The sequence below is a fragment of the Aquila chrysaetos genome, chromosome 2 (assembly GCF_900496995.4).
Source record: "Aquila chrysaetos chrysaetos chromosome 2, bAquChr1.4, whole genome shotgun sequence".
Classification (NCBI taxonomy): Eukaryota; Metazoa; Chordata; class Aves; order Accipitriformes; family Accipitridae; genus Aquila; species Aquila chrysaetos.
In genome coordinates, this window is record NC_044005.1 from 66,988,081 (window position 1) to 66,994,080 (window position 6,000).

General features: G+C 47.6%; 1 protein-coding gene and 1 pseudogene across 10 annotated transcripts in view; one reads left to right on the top strand and one right to left on the bottom strand.

The window, feature by feature from the left end:
- KLHL32 (kelch like family member 32) overlaps nucleotides 1-1,341 on the bottom strand; it is a 131,379-nt gene extending 130,038 nt beyond the window's left edge. For 8 of the 10 annotated variants that reach the window (XR_003926509.1, XR_003926503.1, XM_041118573.1 and 5 more), the window contains exon 1: nucleotides 937-1,054. The gene's annotated coding sequence lies outside the window, so the exon portion shown is untranslated. Of the gene's footprint in view, nucleotides 1-585; nucleotides 728-936; nucleotides 1,055-1,123 lie in introns of those variants that run through there. The other 2 variants (XM_041118572.1, XM_030036296.2) reach the window with 2 other exon arrangements.
- A 1,223-nt stretch (nucleotides 1,342-2,564) lies between these two features.
- LOC115350550 lies at nucleotides 2,565-5,780 on the top strand (annotated as a pseudogene).
- The last annotated feature ends 220 nt before the right edge of the window (nucleotides 5,781-6,000 follow it).

Sequence of the window (6,000 nt, forward strand, 5' to 3'; positions counted from 1 at the left end):
TACGGTGCCAAGTATACTGCTTCCCAGCGTTTGCATGTGACAGTTGTGTCTATCAACTGCCAGTCGGACTCTGCCAGAGACTGAGCAGACACGCCGGCTTCGCTCCGCAGGCTGAACTCACCCTCCATCGATGGCCCGGGAGACTCACCACAGCGAGTCGTCTGCGACCTGCAGCATCGCAGGAACCCGTGAATTTTTGGTAGAATTGCTCCAGACTGACCAAATAGGAAATTCAGTGCTGAGAACCAAATCTTTCTCCACTCTGAGCTAGGTATTTAACCACCGGAGCAGTACCTTCTAAATTCCTAGGGCTGCAGATTTAACCTTCCAGCAATCAAGGTGCCTAGCTCCTTTCCAGCCGGGAGCTCTCGCGTATTTAAACGCTGGAGAGGAGCAAAAGCTCCTTTCTGTCACTCGAACGAGTAGCTTCAAGTCCGGACACACGAAGAGAACCGCTCCTACCAAGTAACGAGACGCATTTCCCCGCCCGTTTCGAGGCGGCAGAGCCGCCTTTTAAGAAACCGCCACAAACCGAGCACCTGGAGCACATATCCCCGCACTAACCCCGGAGGCAGCGGGACTCACCGCGTCCCGGAGCCCCCCCTGGGCTCCGCTTCGTCGTCGTTCCATTCCCCCCCCCCCCCCCCCCCGGCCGGAGTTACACTGAGCCGAGGGCCGGCGGGACCGCTGAGGCGGGCGGGCGCCGGCCGTTACCCAGGGACGCCCCAACGGTCGGAGCTGCCGTTTGAACCGTCTCCGTGGCAACGAGGACACACCCCCCCCCCCCCGGGGCGGCGGGGCGAGGCGAGGGGGGGCGGCCGGCGGCGGCGAGCCGCCGCCGGCCGCCCCCCCTCGCCTCGCCCCGCCGCCCCGGTTAGGTAACGGCGGCGACGAAGCACCGCCTCAGGCCCGGCCGCTCAGCTCAGCTCAGCTCACCTCACGGCAGGTGCCGGGACCGCGCGCGGCGGCGGCGCCGCCCCTCCGTCGCGCTCCGACGGCAGCGGGGAAGGAGCTCCCGCGCCGCAGAGCCGCCGTCCCGGTTGTGCGGCTCCGGTGCCTGAGCGGGAGGAGCTTCCCCGCCCCGCCCAGTGCGCAGCGGCGACCCGGCGCGGCAGGGCCGCACCTGCCGGAGGAGGGGCCGGGCCTGGGCCGGGTCGGGCCGCGGGAGTCCGTCGCCGGTTCTCGGTCACTCCCGAGGCGTTGCGGGGCCGCCAGCGTCCGCGGTGCCCCCGGGAGGAGGAGGCGGCGGCGGCGGCGGCACAGGCGTCTCTCCCGCCGGGGCCGCGGCCCTGCGGGAGGGCTGGGGGGAGAAGGCCTGGCCAAGCCCGTGAAGTAGCGATAAGTTTGTGGGCAGAGCACCTGGGAGGCGGGATCGCCGCAGGGACGGCGGGGTCGGGAGGGTGGTCGGCCGGGGGGAGTTGGGAGGGAGGATTTGGGGACGAGAGATACGGCTGCGAAAGGAGAGGTCTGCGGAAGGGCAGGCCCGCCGCACGGCCAGGGCCCGAGTGCCACATCCGAGGATGTTGAAGCATCAGTGTGCTTCGTTATCTTATTAGGGATTTTGATGTGGCCTTTTAAAAACCTGATCGCAAGAGTGGCGAGGGACACCTCTCTGAGATAAAACTGCTGCACACAGGCATGCTGCAGTCGTGTATTTTTCCAGATGCTGTCTTTGCCGGGCCACAGTGCCCGGCTTTGCAGTGAGGCTCAGTAACGGGGCTTTTCTTTCAGCCTCGCCTCATGGAACTGCGAGGTGGTGGGAGCTTTTCTTCACCCACCCTCCAACTGATCCCGTGATTGTGAAGACCATTCAGGAGTATTACAAAAAGAAATCTAATCATCAGTGAGCCACTCGTATCATTTAGCAAGACTGGACAGTGCCCTAATACATAGGAGGAAATACTATTTGGGGAATTGCATGGAACAGCTCTGGTTTTGAGCAGAGTCCACATCTTGCTACTGGATTTTCTGAGGAGTCAGTTCCTGTTTTCTGATCTGTACAGTTAATACAAAAACAGTAGATCCCAAAAATCTCTGCTTCCATCTCCAATATACCTCCGTATTAAATTTTACACATATGTCACATCGGAGGAATTCAAGCATTTTTCAGATGACAACTCCCTAAAACATTTTTTCAGAGTGTGGGTCTTTAGTTAAGCCTGCTGACACCTGCTGTAAGGTGTCTATGAAAGGCATCTAGAAATACCACAATTCCTCATCTGCAGAGCAGACAGTAAAAACTAGAAAGTCAGTTCAGAGAGTGCACAGCACCAGATGCTGTATATGGTGCATTTTGTGTAGTAATGCAGAGCTTCTCCAAGTCAAGCTTCAAGCAGGTTGCTGCTGATGCAGTGCAATACTAGGCAGAGGCCTATTTCTGTTTCAAAACAGGCATAAAGACAGGGCCACCGCTTCCTGTCAGGGCCAGTTAATTCATGTGCAACACAAAACTGTTGTGGCTACGCTACCTTTTATTCCAGGGCTATTTTGATCAGTGTTAGCTTAAACATGTCCACACCTTGCTGCACTGCACAGTGTGGACATGACAAGGTAAGTGATGAGCAGAGTCTCCCTATACTCGAGACACTTCTGAGCCACTGTAACTAGAAACTTGGCAGGAACTGTAGTGCGGAGTTGCAGGAGGCACAGTGCCGGTGGCTGAGGTGAGCAGAATGTGAGCAGCAGGCAGTTGGCTGGAGCTCGAGGGGCTGCAAAATATTATGGGACAGTTAGTGCTTTGCCTCTTTCCCTGGCAGATTGGCCCTCAGACCCAGCATGGCTTCCTTGCATTTCCAGGGAAGTGGCTACACAAAGAATGCGAAGGGCAAGAACATCCAGGTGGTGGTGTGGTGCAGGCGTTTTAATGCCTCAGGATGTAAAGCAAGTGCCTATGCTTTTGTAGACTGTGATCAAGCAAGAAAAGAAGTTAGAATCTGCACTGGAGGAGTCATGGACTACTGATATGTACCAGAGTGTTGTCACATTTTGGATGAAGTTATTAGGTGTACAACTGTATAGTGATCATTTATGACCAAACTGGTACTGGAAAGACCTTCACAATTTAAGGGGAGCCCCAGTGAAGAACATGCTTGGGAAGAGGATTTGCTACCAGGTACAATACAATGTATCGAATATTAGAAAAACTCACAGAGATTGATATTGATTTTTTTTGTAAAATTCTCTCTTCTGGAAATCTGTAATGAAGAGCTTTTCATTCTTCCGAATCCTATTCCCAGTGCTGGAGAAGGACTGCAGATGTTTGATGATCCCATAAACAAGACAGGTTTAAATGTGAAAGACTTGGAAGAAATACCTGTACAGAACAAAAAATTAAGCCTCCCAGATCTTGGGAAGAGGTGCAGCAAAAAGAACTACTGCAGCTACTTACATGAGTGCATATTCCAGTTGATCCTACTCTGTTTTCAGTTACCATCCATATGAAAGAAACCAGAGCAAATGGACAAGAGCTTGTTAGAACTAGGAAGATAAAATTGGTTGATCTTGCAGGAAGTGAAAACACTTTGGTTTGGGGCAGTTGATAAAAGAGCTTGTGAAGTTGGAAATACCAAGTAGTCTGTTCTGACTGGTGAAAGAGTTATTACGGCTCTTGTAGAAGGAGACACAGAGAATCTTAACAGAATCCTTCAAGAGTCTCTTGGAGAACAACAAGGAACATCAATAATTGCAACAGTTTCTCCCACATCTATAAATCCTGAGAAAACATTGAGTACACTGGAGTATGCTCACAGAGCAAAGAACATAATGAAGCCTGAAGTTAACCAGCAGCTGCCAAAAGCAGTTATTATTAAGGAAGATACTGAAGAGATTGAGCATCTGAAAGGAGACCTCACTGCTGCACAAGAGTAAAATGGAATCTATATTTTCACTGAAAATTCATGAAGCCCTTAAAGGAAAGCTGACAGTTCAGGAAGAAGAAGTTGCAGAGTATATTGACGTAATCAGCGCCATGGAAGCAAAAACAATCACTAAACCATTCACAATTAATAAAAGCAAACCTTAATAATGAAAACAGATCTCCAACTCAAGGAAGAAGAACTGAAAGCAGCACAGACAGATCTGCAAGAAACAAAGGTTCCTCTGGCTGAGAAAGAATATGTGGTTTCAGTTTTGGAAAACACCAAAGAAAAACTTCATGGCACAGCTAGCCCTTTGGTTAATACTGTTAATACAAAAGGTGTATCTATGCAAAACTGGATCATAAGAAGGCTGTCGATCAACACAATGCTGTCGTCCAAATACATTTGCAGGAGAAATGAATGTTCTGTTCAATAAAATACAAGATTCTGTTAGTGAGAACAGTCTGAAGCAGCAACAGATGTTGACATCTGATGCATATTTTATAGGTGGCCTCCTATCTAACAGTTGTTCAGCAGCTAATGTATTTGCATTAGTTGTATCAGTGTCTTTTGCCTCTGTTAAAAAATTGCTGACCACTGAACTTTCTTGTATGTCTGAAAAAATATTGCAGAATATGACTCTGCCATTTGTTAGTAAAGCTGAGCTGTTGAGGTTGACTGAGGAGCATATATGTGCGTTAGGAAGATCATTAAATACCTTGACACCAATGGTGGAAGTTGTCCTGGAATTAAGCTGTCAGTTTCAGAATAACACAAGGAAATTTTCTGCTGTGGCTGATGAGATGGAGGACCATAAAAAGAAATTAGTATCTTCTTAGGAGATCTCTGTCTCACTCTGAAAAAATTACAGGAATAAACAGCCAGTGTTTTTTCTCAGCTGCAAAATACTGTAAGAATTTAAGAGAAGAAGTGGAAATGGCAAAGTTTGTATATACAAAGATCGCAAATGAATTAGTGTCCTCGCTGCAAAGCCAGTTGGACTTGTTGGCATGGGAGATGAGATACAGAAGAACTTAGCTGGTATACTGTCAAAAAATGGAAGTTTGAAGACCACCATCACTGCTGGGCAAGAAAATGTTTACCTGGAAACTATGGACCTAGTCAGCAGTAAAACTTCTGCTTCAGAACAAATTTATTGCATCTCTGGATAATTTCTTTCAAGAGCTCAAGGACATAAATGGTGAAAACAAGAAGATGCTGCTGGGATCCATTGTCTGTTCTCAGCAGCTTCTTAGCAATCTTACCAGTCTCAGGGTACTGGTAAATGGAGAGAATTTAAAACTGCTCAGACAGTCATCTTTCATGGATCAGTAGCAGTCCTTCTTCAGCAGTGAGAAACAGCAGCTTCAGCGTTTACAACAGAAAACAGAAGGTTTATGACTGAGATCAGTATTTTGTATTAGATATTTTGTTCTGCATTAAGTTGCAGTAGATGTGGTTTGGAACTAACACATTGTACGAATAGATCCTACAATAGATTTTATTATATGCATATTAAGAATACACATAATCTTTTGTGTTCAAAGATCCTTGACATACTGCTGGCACTAAAACAAACTAATTGAGGATTTTAAAAGCATTGGAAGTCACCCATGAGAGCTACAAACCAACACCCTGTGCTGACCTTAAAAAAACGGAAGAGTAGGTCATGTTGCTGCCAGCCACGTTCAGGGTCTCCACATCCGTGCTCTCATTTAGAGATCTGACTGAATGACTGCTAAAAAAAGAATCTTCTTATCGATTTCCAGTATGTGCTCACTAAAAGCCAGTCAATAAGTAAGAACTTACTCAAAGAATGGAATTGTCCTATGGCTATTGGAAGCTGGAAGCTAGACAGCAAGCAATTCTGTGTAATGGGGAAATGCAATGGATTTATGTATTAAATACAACTTCTCTCAAGAACAATAGTGAATTGTGGCTTGCAGCATTTACAAAGTGCGTGACTTAAAGAGACAGAAAAATTATCCTTAAATATAGACTTGTCAGGCTCTTTTATTTATATATATATTATATATATAAGCTTATATTGCTACAAATATACTACCTTAGCTATTTTTTATAAGTCTGACTTTAGAGATTGGCATCAGTGTAATTTATCACTGCAACATATGGCAGTCTTCCC